The sequence below is a fragment of the Lissotriton vulgaris genome, chromosome 1_1 (genome assembly GCF_964263255.1).
Source record: "Lissotriton vulgaris chromosome 1_1, aLisVul1.2, whole genome shotgun sequence".
NCBI lineage: Eukaryota > Metazoa > Chordata > Amphibia > Caudata > Salamandridae > Lissotriton > Lissotriton vulgaris.
The window spans coordinates 737,503,123-737,519,204 of NC_141685.1; the positions used below are offsets into that span (position 1 = coordinate 737,503,123).

A 16,082-nucleotide genomic window follows, 5' to 3' on the forward strand; every position below is an offset into this window, starting at 1 on the left:
TGTGATCCTTGTAATGTTAACACCGGACCAGTATTTTGGTGCAAGATTAAGTGAAACGTGTGAAATTTAAACATGAACTAAATCGCTGACTTGGATTACCTTAACGTCTTTTACATTCATTGTTCAAAAATCAATCAGTATTATGTGTCAGTAAAATTAAGGACATTAATATAGGAACTCGATTCAATGTCTGTTTTTAATTACTAATAGGTCTGAGACCCGGAGGAACCCAGCCCACTGACAGGGGAAGGTGATACTGGTATGGAAACATGGACGAGAGAAGGGGCACAAGATAAAACTGGGAAGGCGACAGTAACATGCACACTGGACCATGAAAAGTCTGTCACTGGGACAGGCCAGAGAGGGACACGTGTACTATGAGACACTGGACCGCACACAAACACCCCTGATACAAAACCTCAAAAATAGGGGAAACCCACGAGCAGCAGAGAAAAATCTGCAAAATAAATTACCAAACAGCACCAAGATGGCTTGCAAATGGCGAGCACTGTGCTACGATAAAAAAACGTGCAACATTATTACTTTCTCTCCCAAACACACGAGCACTTGTAGTAAGTACAGCTGGAACATTGCTGGCTTGCACTAGAAATGGAACATGGCTCACTTGCAACAGAAGAGCTACCTTACTCACTGGCAGTCTGGCACCAGAAAGGATAAACTGATCGCTGGCACCAGAAATGTAACATTATTTACATACACCAGAAATTGTGTATGTGCTCACGTGCATCAGAAACTACACAATACAGTGCAGCCTTGATGATATATTCACCCGTGGGAAGCACGACTAGCTCAACTGCTCACACACAGCCACCAATAGGGGGACGTACAAAGATTACATATTTTACTCACCCACACTCGCCTCCCCAATTGTGTAGGTCTTGCCAGAACCCGTTTGACCGTAAGCGATCACGGTGGCATTGTAGCCCTGAAAGAAAGACTGCACCAGTGGTTGCACGCAGGTCGAGTACACGGCCTCCTGGTTTGGGGTCTCAGCCCCAAAGACTTGGTGGAAACGGAAAGTGCGGTCCCGTCCCAGAGTGAGCTCCTGCGGTCCCACCCGCAGACAAGGCTGGTGTCCACGGAGCACCTCTACGGGCAGCAGCGGCCGCACACGCACAGACACCCGCACTGGACTGTCATCTGCTGGAAGCTTCAGACCCATGGCGGCGTAGTCAATAACCAAGAGGAAGAACTTTTAACATCCCCAACTAGAAGAGAGATGCCGGCCCTAGTCCCAAACAACACAGTCGATGAACTACCAATCCAGCCCCGTAGACATGGAAGACAGACTAAACCAAGAGGACGACAAACAAGGCGAACACAGTAGAAGAGAGACTATTTATGGCTTTCGAAGCTAGACTAACTAAGGCTCAGGACAGCTGATGAACCACGCCATCGCTGCAAAATACAGTTGCAAGTTTTGGCCATTTGAATTTTAAATAATTTAAATGTTGTACTTTAAATCTGTTGACACGTTTTGCGCAATATAAAGATGCTATCACATCACAGGAATAACGGATGCCTATTTCTATCAACATTCAGAGAAGTTTGTATTCATTCCCTGTGCTTAAATTGGAAACAAGCCTTTCACCGTAACACGGCGGGCAGGGGAGGGGGCGGGCAGGGGAGGGGGCGGAGAGGGGAGAGGTGCGACACGGCAGGCAGGCAGGGGAGGAGAGTAGGAGGAGGAGGGGGGAGGAGAGTAGGGGAGGCACGGCCTAGCGGCAGGCAGGCAGGGGAGGAGAGGAGGAGGAGGGGGGAGGAGAGTAGGGGAGGCACGGCCTAGCGGCCGTGCAATCAAGTAGTGAGGGGGCGGAGCTGGGGGAGGCTGTGAGAGAGAGTAGGCAAGGCAGGCGGCTGGGGGCATGTGCACGCGCATTTAAGCTCAATGCGCATGCGCATTGAGCTTACATTTCTCGTGCACTGCAAGGAATCGCCACGATTCCTTGCAGTGTGGATAAAGAGCGGATAAGTGCCAATACTCTCGCCTTGCTCGATGCGCATGCGCATCGACAGGCGAGACCTAATGAAAAATAAACATGGAAAACACATGTAAAGTAAAAAGTATGCATTACCAGTGTTTCAAATGTTGAGATAGAAAAGAACCTGTTGCTGGATGATTAATTGTGGGGACTGAAATGAAGAGACAAATGGCTTAATCTATTAGAAGTGTCCTTACCAAAAAAAAGTTGCTGAAGAAAAACTCGTGTTGATGCCTGCTGTCGGAGACGACACGTTGATTAAATGAGATTCTACGGATGGGATAGAGTGAAAAGAAATACAGTTTCTATTTGCGACCCCGCAGTAATCGTTATAAATGAAATTACTTAAATTGCGAGTTTCATACCTTGTACACTGTAGACCAAGAGTCACTGCGTGGGACGAGAATGTCAAATTATTCCACCGGAGGTGATTCGGTGGATGGCTGTGATGGAGCAACATAAAAAACAGAGTTTTAAGATTGAAGCTCTCTAATCGTCCGGTGTATACTCGTTAATCTAAAATTCCTAAGAGAGATATGAAATTGTTCCTAACACTGAGACAAAAAGCCGAAGCTTTCCCATTCAGACTCGCCCTTAGTTGAACACCAAATTTACGAGTTCGAAGACTGAAATGTAAACACGGAAAGTGCATTTATATCGAACCAGACCGCGTTTAAAAAATACGAATCGGAACTGTGTAGAAACATAGATTAGAAACTGATCATACTTCTAAAGGTGAAGTCGAAGCCGAAAATATTCAAGTGGTGTAGTCTCGAAACAGCAAGGAGCTTTCTTAAAGGTGTAGGATACTAGAAAGTAAAAAGTAAACAGGACTAGGTTTATTTTGAGAAGGGTGGTTCAAAAAACCACTGTTCCTTGGACTTGGTGGATCCTCTCTCTGCCCCCCTTTCAGAGGTTCTCCTCTTCCTTTTTTCTCTTACCCAGCAGGGCTCTGCTTTGGGCACTCTTAAGGGCTACCTCTCTGCCATTTCTGCCTTCTTGAAGCTTCCTGATCAGCCTTCTCTTTTAAAGTCCCCTGTTGTAAATAGATTCTTGAAGGGCATCACACACATGTTTCCTCCTGTTCTTTTTGTGATGCCTCAGTGGGACTTGAACCTTGTTCTCACCTATCTGATGTGCGCTCCTTTCGAACCACTTCACAATTGCCCTCTTCGTCTTCTAACTCTTAACACTGCATTCCTGGTTGCCATCACCTCTGCTAGGAGGGTGAGTGAGCTCCAGGCTCTATCTTCTAAGCCTCCCTTCCTTACTGTCCATCCGGACAAAGTTGTTTTAAGAACGCGTCCTTCTTTCCTGCCCAAGGTGGTTACAGCCTTTCACATCTGGCCGTCCATCACCTTGCCCACCTTCTTTCCGCCTCCGCATCCCTCGAAAGAGGAAGAGAGGCTCAACCGTCTGGACCCAAATCGTGCGCTCCGCTTCTACCTTGATCCGGGTGGACAACCAGCTCTTTGTTGGTTACGTGGGTGCGAAGAAGGAACGGGCGGTGCACAAACGGACCATCTCTCGGTGGGTTGTGTTGTGCATCAAGGTCTGTTACTCCTTGGCTAAAAAGGAGCCCCCTGTTGGGCTGAAGGCCCATTCCACTCGGGCCACGGCGGCTACTACTGCCCTTGGTCAGGGAGTCCCCTTGCAAGACATCTGTCAGGCAGCTACATGGGCCTCGCTGCACACGTTTGCTAGACACTACTGCCTGGACAGCCAAGTCCTGAGAGATGGCTTTTTTGGCCGTTCCGTTCTCCAGGATTTTCTGGTGTGATCTTGGTTCGCACACCCACCACCGGGGTTGGTATTGCTGGGGTATCTATTCTAAGGTAAGGAATCTAACACTAACCTGTTTCTTTCAGATGCACAAGTTACTTACCTTCGGTAACGATATAGCTGTAAGAAACAGTAATTAGTGTTAGATTCCTTACCGCCCCACCCATCCTCCCCGTTCTGCGAACCGACATCTAGGGTTAAGGTATTCCCTTTGAGGGCCCTAGTTTTATGGCACCAGTGTCGGTCTCTGGCATGGCTATGCGTTCCTGGCACGGAAAGCTATGTTCAAGAACTGACGTCAGCACGCGAGGGCGGCGTCTAAGTACTCCGACGTCATCCCGGCGGCGACGACGGACGCGGAGCCGCAGACGACACCTACCGACACGCAGGGGTACTGCTACGCAAAACTTTCCGGATCCAGTCTGACGCCTGGGGATATTCTAAGGTAAAGAATCTAACACTAACTACTGTTTCTTACATATATATCGTTACCAAAAGTAAGTAACTTGTGCTGTACATCTTTTGCACTCTTCCATGATCCTCTGGCAGGCCTGTGTGCCCCAAGAATCTGCAGTGGCTCCAGTTGGATTACTGCCTGCAGATTCGGTGCAGACTTCTGCTCAAACACCAAAATCTGTGCTGGCCTTGATGCTGTGGGAGGAGTTTTCTATACATAAACTAGTGTCTGACTCTGAGCTGAACTCCTCTCTGCCTCCACTGAATTCATATCCTGAATTTGATGCTCCCACTTCCGATACAGTCAAATTCAGACCGAACAGTGCCTTTGCCAAGGATCTGCCCTCAGGTGCTTCACCATCTTTTTGGCTCCAACGCTGATCAGAGTCTGCCAGCCTCAAAGATGACAATGAGAATGACTTGCCCTCTCACTATGAGGATGACAGTCTCTACATGGACTAACAGGTGGCCAGTGGGCTGGATACTTCCCTTGATGGAGTCATTTCCAGAGGAAAGTACTGCTTTCGCTGTGGTGATTAGCAGCTGCTTTACACCCATACCTCCCTTATGTGGAGGCAAAAAACTGTTGGAACCCACAGAGGTGTGAAAGCCTGGGCAGGCTTCCTCTGAGAATTTGCTACCTTTCAACAAAGCCCTTCCTGACGCATTGATGGGCACTTGAGCAAAGCTGCCGCTGCCTTGCTCTCCTGTGAATAGACACATTGCCAGGTGTCTTAGACCAGCAACCCCGATTTTCGGAGTCAACATCCAGCTCCAGAGAGTCTGGTGGTTTTAGCTTCAACCAAAGAGGTGAACCCAAATGTGTTTAACTTCCCCTCCCCCTCACACCAGTACTCCCCTGACAGAGAATAATAGAGACTCGAGGCATGCAGGAAACATATGCTCTCTTCAGCCTAGCCTTGAGGTCTGTGAATGCCAGTTGTCTCCTTGGCTGATATATGCTCATTCCCTCCGGGACATGGTTGGCAAGATCTTAGTGATGGTACATGAAGACTTGCAGGCCTCCCTAGCTCCAACCAATCAGGCTTGCCACAATGCAGCCAAGTATGACTTTCGGTTTGGCCTTGATACTACTGATTGCTTGGGTCAGTCATTTGGCACCAGTGTGGTGCTCTATCTCCAGACTTGGAGGAGTTCTACGGGGTTCTCTGGGGATGTCCAAGCAGCTCTTATAGACATGCCTTTTGACAGCTCTTGCCTGTTTGGCGAGAAGGCAGATTCAGCACTGGAACGCTTTAAAGAGAGCTGAGACACAGCATGTTTCTTGGGGGCCACCTCTGCAACAGGTGCACCAATACTTTCAGAGCGGGATTTGGGCAGACACTGTGATCATCATCCCAGTCCCCCAACCCTACATCATCTGCCTCCAAGCTGCTTTAGCTTGCCTTTAGTGGCACTAGACCATTTTAAGGAGACCGGATCCAACACATTTTTGCATTAGGAGGCAAATAATATAATCTAACATATGGATCCTTCAGATCGTTCAACAGGGCTATACTCTTCCATTAGTTTCTGACTCGCTGCATATTGTATCCACATAAGAGCAGCTTTCAGTAGAGCTCCTGCCCTTTTGTAGCAGGATTTGCAGGCTCTCTTGTCGAAGGGGGCTGTAGAGAGGGTACCAGCTCGGAAATTGTGGCTAGTTGTTACTCCCATTATTTCCTTGTGTCGAAGGACTGGGGCCTTTATTCTATTTTAGATCTCCACCCTCTTCATGGAAGTGATGGTGTGGTCGCAGCCCACTTCTAGAGGTTGGTAATACCAGTTTCCCCTACCTCGACGACTGGTTGCTGAGGGTGGGCTTGCCCATAGTCCTTCATAGACCAGCTCTAGATGATGGTGAGGCTTCTGACATTGTTCACAATGTGCCAAAGTCACACCCAGCAGCAGTCCATGCAGGTAAGAGCGGTGAGGCTGGGTTGGGGGGCGGGGGGTTTGACTGAAATCCATGAGGGAAAATTAAATTAATGCCTCAGTTGATCAGCAGCAGACCTCTCTCCATTCCCCATCCAGAGCGATCTGTGGTCACGGATGCATCTCTGCTGGGTTGGGGAGGTCAAGGTGGAGATCGGAGGTCCTGTCTTCGGTGGAAACCCAACTCCATGTCAACCTGTTAGTTGCAAGCCATTCGCTTGTTGCTGAAGGCCTTTTTATCTCCATTAAAGGGAGTCTGATACAGGACCTCACAGACAACACTACTGTCATGTGATACTGCAGCAAGCAGTGAGGTGTGGGGTCCTAGGTTCTGTGCCCAGAGGCTCTTCCCCTCTAAAGTTAACTGGGATATCAGGGCATTTCCCTTGTTGTGAACCACCTTGTGGGATCTTTGAACACTAGTGTGGCGAGCTCAGCCGACGGTGCTGGCAGATCACAAATGGTTTCTCTATAAAGTGGCACCTTGCATCTTCTAACAATGGGGAGAACCATTGGTAGATCTTTATGGCACCGCCAAAAACGCCCCTTGTCAAAGCTTTTGAGCACTGGAGTTCCCAACACTGCTTTCTTTTGAAGCTTCATACCAGCTAGAATGGCATATGGGACTCCTCTATGCTGCTCCACTCCTACCTCTCCCGCCCCTTGTTGTGAAGATCAATAAACACCAGTCCCAAAACATCCTAGTAGCTCTGGATTGGGGCAGGTGAGTGTGGTGCCTAGAACCTGTTGGCATGTGGCTGTTGGCCTGATCAGGGGATAGATTCCCCTGATCAGGCTTCTGCTTCGGAAGGATCATCTGTCACTGCAGCAGGGCAAGGTTCTGCATCTTGGTCTACACCTTCCTGCGTGGAGACTGAGCAGCAACAGTTAACTGAGTTAGCTCTCCCTCCTAACGTGTTGAATGTTATCCTTGCTGCGTGGTGCCCCTCTACATAGTCCATTTATGCCAGGCACTAACAAGACTGCAGAAAAGGTCATTGTCAAAGTGGTAGTCCACTGCATGAAGATCTGCTATGCATTGGTCAAGGGGCAACCTCTGGAAGGACTGAAGACTCATTCCACCAGGGCCAAGGGGGCTTCTACTACATTTGCAATTGAATAGCCAGTTCTACACATTTCTCAGGCCACGATGTGGGGGTCTATGAACACATATCACAAGAAAGGACGAGGAGATTGACGGTCCAGTATACACTCTCCTCATAAGAATTGTAATTAAATCACAGAATACTGTTCCAAAAGTTCAGTCCCAGTGACATTATCTCTAACTGAATGCAGGTACCCTAAGAAGCATGTGCTTTTGAGAATAATTGCCCTCACTCACCCGAAGGTGACATGCTTCATCTTTGGGCTATGCTCCTCCACCAGGCTGGCACTGTAATGCCTGGTGGGACACGCGAGAGGGAACTTTACCAGAGATCTTTTAATAAATACGCCATACAGAGAATGTTGTGTCCTACAATGTGAGATTAGTGATCAGGCCTATCCCCCGAGCAGCGAGTCCAGGATATTCAGGCTATGATACCAATGTTTCCGCCTCGATCCTGGATTTCAATTAAATTAACTCTGAGACTGCTGAGCATATGCGGACTCTGCAGTGGGAACTGCAGTACCAGTGGAGGCAGCATCCGGGGAATCTCTACAATGTGGTCCAGATCTTGGAGGGAAATGCAAACGACGTGCAGTGGTGGTTGCCAAAGCGCGATTGGGTCAGAGGCAGACCCCTCTCCCTTTCCCAACCCGATCTCACAGTAGTGACAGATGCCTCACTCCTGGGATGGGGAGATTATTTGGAAAAGTTGGAGCTCAGAGGACACTGGTCTCTGACGAAGTTGGGTCTCCACATCTTTTTGTTGGAGCTTCAGGCAATCTGGTTGGCATTGAAAGCATTTCTTCCCTCTGTTAAGGGAAAGTTAGTGCAGTTGTGCACGGACAACACCACCGCCATGTGCTACTGCAACAAGCAGGGCAGGGTGGGGTCATTGACCCTTTGTCAAGAGGCCCTGCATCTCTGGACATGGCTGGAGCTGCAGGTCATAACCCTAGTGGTTCAACACCTGGCAGGTTCTCTGAACTCCAGGGCAGACAAACTCAGCTGTTGATGCCTAGCGGATCACAAAGCAAACACAAGATGATGGACGGAGTGCTGAAACTTTTCAACCACACACCCCCCATTCAAGGATCTGGGTTTAATCCATCGTTCTTTTGATCACTATGCCTCCCCAGTTTGGACCCAGCCATATGCAATTCAGTCTTGACCCTGTTCCTCATGGGACCAGTCCAGCCCGAACTGTCAGGCCAGGTCCTTCCTGGACCGGAAACAAGTATCCTGGGGCTGGTTTCAGGGTATTATCCAGTGGCACAGCGAGGAAGGGACCCACGTCTGAGAATACCCTTGCCCACTTAGTGTGAAGGGTATGCCGCATGGCGTCTCCAATCAGAGGTGGGGCAAGGTCTCTTTCAGAAGTGGGGAGAGCCTTGCTTAGATCGGTTTGCCTCAAAAGAATGCGCAATGTTAGCAGTTTTACACGCTGGATTTTCAAAGGCGGCTAACGCTCTTCAACAATTTTCGTTGCGAGTGGAGCTCAGGCCTCCTGTACGCCCATACCACTTCAGCCCAGAGTTCTGAAGAAGATCAAGAACAACCAGGCCAAGTCATACTTGAGGCTCCGGACTGGGCACGGAGAGTCTGGTTTCCAGAGCTTCTTCCAATGAGCATTGCTCCTCCAATCAGGTACCCCTTCACAAGGATCTTCTGTCGCAGCAGCAAGGTAGGGTTCTCCACCCAAATATGTCAATTCTCCACCTCCATGAATGGAGATTGAGCGCCAACAGTTGATAGCTTTCAACTTTCCTCCCAAAGTATTTAATATTATCTTGGCGGCCAGCCGGACTTCCACTAAGACTGTATATGCCTGCCGTTGGCATACATTTGTAAAATATTGTACAGAAAGGTCTATTGGCCCTCTTTCGGCTTCTTTAACTAATATTCTTCTCTTTAGTCTTATGTTTGCCCAGCAGGGCTCTGCTTTTAAGGGTTATCTTCCTGATCTGTCCCCTTTCTTGCAGCTTCGTTCAAATTTCCTATTGTAAATAGGTTCTTAAAAAGGCTTGTACACATTTCCACCTACGCTCTATCATGCCGCAGTGGGACCTTAATTTGGTTCTCACATAGCTTGTGTGCTCCCCTTCAAGCTTTGACATAATTGTCCCCTCCAGGTGCTTACCTTCAAGACAGCCTTTCTAGTGGCAATAACATTTGCCCGGAGGGTGAGTGAATTGCATGCATTGTCATTCAAGCCTCCCTACATGATGACTTATATGGATAACGTGGTGCTTCACACCTGTGCTTCAAAAGTTGTGACTCCAGATAATCTGGGTCAATCAATCAAGCTGCCCCCCTTTTTTGCTCCACTGCATCCCTCTAAGGAAGAGAAGCATCTCCAAAGCGTTGTCGTTCTACCTTGACTGCACAAAAGAGTTCCAGGTGAACGACCAACTCTTTGTGGGTTACATGGGAGCTAAAAAAGGTCCGGCAGTGCAGAAACGGGCCATTTCTCGTTTAGTCGTTCTCTGTATTAAAATCTACTATGCCCTGCCTAGAAAGCACTATAATCGAACAGTGGTTCTGCCACTCTTAGAAATCAAAGATATCTCTCTCCAAATGGATGAGAACAATCAACAGATGAAAAAAGGGAATTACAACTTATGTCCAAACCAAGAACCGCAAAACTCTTGTATTCTTTTTCATGATACATTTTTTATATCAATATTTTTGAAAGATAAGTATAAACTTATATATATATATATATATATATATATATATATTCATATATATATATATATTCATATATTCATATATTCATATATGCATATATTCGTACTTCACCAAAACAGCTTCTCGGTAAGCAGATGAACAAGCGGACCCAGAGAGTTCTTTGTGCCAATTTTTATTTTTTTCAAGTATCCCGCACCAAAGCCGCCATGGCGCGTTTCGGACCCACCTGGACCTTGATCACATGACGCGTTGCATCGAACAAACCGCCCTTTTAATGTGCTAGTGTCATTATTTACAGCTGTGTAAAGTCCATACAAAAATTAAAGACAGACTATACATTTTCATATGTGATCAAAAACTACGGAAGTAAATACAACCGAGCAGTTCATTATATTACAAACAGCAGCAACCAAAATGCATTTCATCAAATAATTACATATTTACAAATCCAAACCATGGTAAATGGATATAAGATCATAAATATAAATATTATTTGTATCAATATTCATAAAATCAATAAACAAATTCACATTTAGCCACCGATATAAGATGGTACAAAATGGGTGAGGTTTCACATAATTTATAAAAAACCCAAAATGGCATGCCCAAGTAATAAAGGACATGTGAACCATGAACCCAAATTAAAATGTCTTGGAATGGGTCCCCATGTAATCACTGTATACCATGGTTGTAATGATATCATATGTAAATTTAAAATTGCTGCTGTGAACAGTTGTGTGTATGGTTACCCTATTAATAGGGTTTTTACTCAGTCCTGCCCAAGAGGGCAAACACAGCTGGCTAAAAAAAACCTATTTTTAGCAAAAAAAGGGGGTGATGGCCGAACTGCTAAACAGTGATTCCTCATACCTTGAAATCCTCCAAGGTGTATTAGTGAAAAATGTGTATTATAAACAATATAAAGAGTGCCACCTAAGTGATTTAAGAAATCATAAATAAGTAAAAAGAGAAATCCAAAAAAATAATAATTTCGTACACAAGAATTTGAAAGTTTTCATGATTGGATAACCTAATCAGCACGCTCATGGTTTATCAGACCTAAAGTCATACATACACATAAATCATAATTTATAAACATGTGTATAAGTCTTTGGTCGCATTCAAACCAAAGGGAGACTAGGTGTTTAATTCTAGGATGTATTTAGTCTCTAGCTTATGAAGTGCACTCTCCCTGTTGCCCCCTCTACGGGACAAGGGTATGCAGTCAATGGCAAAGTAATTCAATAGGTTCGGGTTGCTATTGTGGACTACCTCGAAATGCCTCGCCACCGGGTATGTCTGGTCCTTATTTGTGATGGCGCGGATATGTTGAAGAATCCTTCTGTGCACGGGCCATTTTGTGCTGCCCACATAACGCAGTGCACACGGACATTCTAAGACATATACCACGTATTCCATTTTGCAGGTAATTCTTTTAGTGATTTTAACAGGTCTAGGTAAAAACGGGGTATTGTAAGTTTTTACATTTTTAGCATGATTGCATGCTTTACATATTTGACATTTAAAAAAAACCCTTTTGCTTTGATAGCCAATTAGAGGGTGATTTAATCTCAGCATTGCTTTTGACGAGGCAATTAGCCATCGACCGAGCCTTTCTAAAAGCAAGTTGTGGCAATCGGTTATGTTGAGTCAAGTCCTCCCCAATTATGGGGTCCCGTAAGATTAAACCCCAATGCCGCTTCAGGATTCGTCTAATAGCACCATGCTGTTTGCTAAAGTCCAAGATGACTCTGACTTTAGACGGTTGACAATCAGTCCCAGTTGGGCTAATCTTCCCCGAGGTTAGTACCTGTTCCCTGCTCAGGTTTTTAGTCTTGTTGATGGCCTTGTTCACAATGGAAGCTCCATAGCCTCTCATAAGAAATCTTTTTTTGCATGCAGTCTGGGCAAGTCTACATTCCTGTTCACTGCTGCAGATGCGCTTGATTCTAAGCATCTCCCCATAGGGGATGCTGTGGATCAAGTGCGTAGGGTGATGACTAGATGCGTGCAGCAGTGAATTGCCCGCAGTGGGCTTCCGGTAGAGTCTGGTGGATATGGAGCCATCAGATGTAAAGACTTCCGTATCCAAGAAGACTACCGAATCCTTGCTCATGTGGGCAGTAAATTCCAGATTTAGATGGTTGATGTTCAAATTATTGACAAATTGTATGGCTAATTCTTCTGACCCCCTCCAAATCAGAAAAAGGTCATCTATATACCTTAGCCACAGGGGTACATGTTCCTTCAGAATGTCCTCATATTGCCTCTTGAGGACCTGCTCCTCCCACAGCCCCATATATATATATAAACACACACACAGAACGATTCTTCTACAATGACTTTTAAGATTCATGAACTTAAGTGAGCAAAAACATTTAAATATTTACATATCACGACACATTACACAAAATACATGGACATATACTACAAAGAAAAATTACATCTAGACACAGTGTGAAGTTTAAAAAAAGGAAAGTATCAGCCCAGTGAGTGGTTAATCAAATGATTTCTTTGTTATCCTGGGCGATCATCAACACTTGGCAATAAAGCGTCGACGTTTCGACCCCTGAAACAATGTGCGATAATGTAATCGTCTCTGTGGGGTCTTCCTCTGGACTAACTAGATGGTCTGTGTGTAGCCTGTTGGGGAAACAAATTAAGGTGGGTACTTTAATAGTTTGCGTGGTTTGGACAAGCGTCACAAAGTAGAGAGACCAAATGTCTCTGCTCACCTTTATAGGGTTTCCACCCTGTCATATATTGTGGCACGGCAATCCTACTAGTGCGCTTCTAGTGATCTTAATCAAAAGTCTGTCCTCTGGCTACTTCAATTAATCTTGTAAAGGATTCCTGCATGATAAAAACCGATGGCTAATATTAATGGAAAAGTCCTATATATTTAAGGTTTAGCGCAAGTATAGTTTTGGGCACATGGTAATATTTACAAAATGCCTCTAACCTCCGGTGTCTGGCGCACGGGGTTCCAAGGGTAAATCTCTTCGGAAAAAGGAGGGTGACTTCAAGCGGCCTTCCGCCTCCACAAACAACCCTCGTACTTTTGACCAAGGCCTATTAATCGCCTTTGGAAACTGCTGAAGAAATGGTGTAGAGAGAAGCCCCCTAAGGGCTTACATGCTTATTTCACCAGGGGGAAGCCTGATACAACAGTTTTGGCTTGGGGTGTTCCTGTCCTGGACATCTGCCAGACAGCAACGTGGGTGTCTCTGCACACGTTTGCCAAGCACTACTGCCTGGACAAGCAGGCCCGCAGAGGCAGGCATTTGCTCATTCAGTCCTGCTGGACCTTTTAGTGTGAACATTTGTCACTTGGGTATCTATTCAAAGGCAATTAATCTGCAGCTAGAAGTCTCTATCAGATGAACAAATTACTTACCTCTGGCAACATATCTATCTGAAAGAGACCATTAGTTATGGATTCCTCACCTTAGAATTACCCCCCAGGCGTCAGACTGGATCCGGAGAATTTTTCTTCAGCAGTACCCCTGCATGTCGGTGGGTTGCGTCCGTCAACTCCGCGTTTGTCATTGGCATTGTGGTAGCCGGAATTACATTGCAGTATCTACTTAGAAGCTGCCCCTGAGCGCTGACATCAGTTCTTTCTTTTTCCGCGCAAGCCAGCACAGATCTGGAGAGAGCGGTAACATCAAATCACTTTTTGACACTCTTTTTGCGACTTTTGTCAACATCTTTTCGAGTTGTTCGACTCCTGGTGCACGCAGGGATGTCCCGTCCTCGAACCGACTTCAAGGCTTGTGACTTTTGTAGCAAACTGATGTCGGTTACGGACCGCACCATGTGTGCCTTTGGTGTTTGGAGCGCAACCGCGACCCGAATTCGTGCTCCAACTGCCGGGCCATGAAACCAAAGTCTTTGCGGGAGCGATCCCGAAAGCATCTTGAGGCCCGGCAGTACGATCTGCGCCGTTCGAGGGCTAGGTCGAGAGGGAGGTTGCATGACTGGTCGCAGAGACATCCCCAACAACTAGTCTAAGTCTTGGTCTTCGAGTAAGTCGAGGGTGAAGAAGCACCGTCGCTCTTTGCGTTCTCCCCGGCCGACGCAACGCAAGAAGCGCCACCTGCTGAGCCTGTTGGGTCGACTCTGGCCTTCCTGGGAGCCGGATCGACCCCTGCTTAACTTCGTGGCTTTTGCAAAGCCCTCCATTCCATTTTGGCCAGCCCGACTCCATTGGCTCGCCTTCTGGCCCCAAGGACTTGGCTGGAGGCTCTAGGCCTTCGATGCCGGCGGCTTAGGTTCCGGCGCCGCAGGACCCCCAGCGATCCAGGCCTAAATCCGGATCAGCACCGCTCGACCTCGTGACACCTCTGGCGCCGAATCCAGTGGCGACACCTCTACCCCCTCCGATGCCAGTTGTGTCACCATCCAATGTCGACCCGGCCTCCCCCTCGATATGGACACTGCGCCGGACCGACGTCAACTGGTACTTTTGTACCACTGTTCTCCCCTGGTGTTCCCTATCGCCCCTAGTGGCTACCAGAGGAGGGTGAGGAGGACTGGGAGGGGTCTGTGGACCCTTTGGCAGACCAGTTAGAGGAACCCAACTGGAGAGAGAGGACTTGGGTGATGCTAATAGTCTGGACACCTCCCCAGAACTTGGCATGATATCTCCCCATACACTGGCTACGGAGGAAGGTGCATCTTACGCAGTGGTGTTGCGTAGGGTGGCCGATCCCCTAATCCTTGAGCTTCCTATGGTGGCGGTCAGGATTAACCTCCTGACCGAGGTGCTTCAGCTAGCAGCAGCCTCTTCGGAGCCCCTGCTGCTGTTCAATGAGGCCCTTACAGACAACCTTTTGGGCACTTGGTTAAAGCCCAACACAGGGGCTCCTGTGTACAGGATGATTATCTGACCTCATTTTCCTCTCCCAACATCCCACCCCTGAGAGCATGGTGGTCCAACGATTGACTTCCAAGGGTGCATTCCCTACCACACCACCTGATAAGGAATCCAAGAAGCTGCACCACCTTGGGAAGAAGATGTTTCTTCCTCCAGCTTAGAACTGCGGTCGGTGAACACTGCATGTCTCTTGGGCCATTACTTCCAGTCGGTGTGGGACTCGGTCGGGCATGTGGTGCCACAGTGCCCAGAGGAGGCCCAGGCCGTGCTCTCCTTTGCAGTTGCTGAAGGGAGAGACGCAGCGAAGTTCGCCATAAGAGGTGGGCTGGACACCGCCGACTCACTAGGCAGGACGATCTCTACGTCAGTAGCACTGAGATGCTACACATGGATGAGGTCCACTGGCTTTTCGCGTGATGTCCAAGCAACACTTTTGGACAAGCCCTTTGATGGCTGTCGCTTGTTTGGCGACAAGGCAGACAACACGCTCGAGGGTTTTAAGGATTCTAGGGCCCCTGCCAGATTCTTGGGCCTCGCTTCCACCTCCCGCCCAGCGCAGTCTACTTTGCGCCCCTTTCGTGGCTATGGAAGGGGTGCCCCGCCAAGTCCCGCCCAGAGCCACAGGCCTGCGCAAGCTGTCCAGCCTCTGCGCGGCCCAGGACGTGAATCCCACCGCCGTGAGTTGGGGAGCCAGAGGGCGGACCAGTCCACCAGCGTCCCCTCTGCAGCAGCCTCCAAACCCTCCTATTCTGAGCTTTCAGGGCCATCATTCGCCAGTGGGTGGCAGGATTCGCCATCACCTCATCAACTGGCTCAACATCACTTCGCACAGGTGGGTTTTGCAGATAGTCCGAAGGGGCTAGTCCCTCCCTTTCGAGACTACCCGTCAATCCATGCCACCTCAACTCCATTGCATGTCGGTGGATTACTTGACCCTTCTCCAACAGGATGTTACTACTCTCTTGGCCAAGGGAGTCATCAAGCGCGTTCCTGCCCCTGAAGTAGGTTGTGGTTGTTATTCCCACTACTTTCTGGTACCCAAGAAGGACAAGGGCCTGCATCCTATCTTTGATATCAGGAACGTCAACCACTTCCTCCGGAAGGAGAAGTTTAAGATGTTGACACTGGCTCAGGTCCTGTCTGCCCTCGACCCTGGAGACTGGATGGTAGCATTGGGCTTGCAGGGCGCTTATTTTCACATTCCCGTCCTGCCGGCCCATCAGCGTTACCT

The 16,082-nt window shown here is 47.8% G+C and overlaps 1 protein-coding gene across 2 annotated transcripts in view; it reads left to right on the plus strand.

Moving 5' to 3' along the window:
* The window catches only part of CEP350 (centrosomal protein 350), a 1,459,870-nt gene that overhangs the window by 1,392,752 nt on the left and 51,036 nt on the right, over window positions 1–16,082 (plus strand). The gene's annotated exons all lie outside the window — the stretch shown is intronic.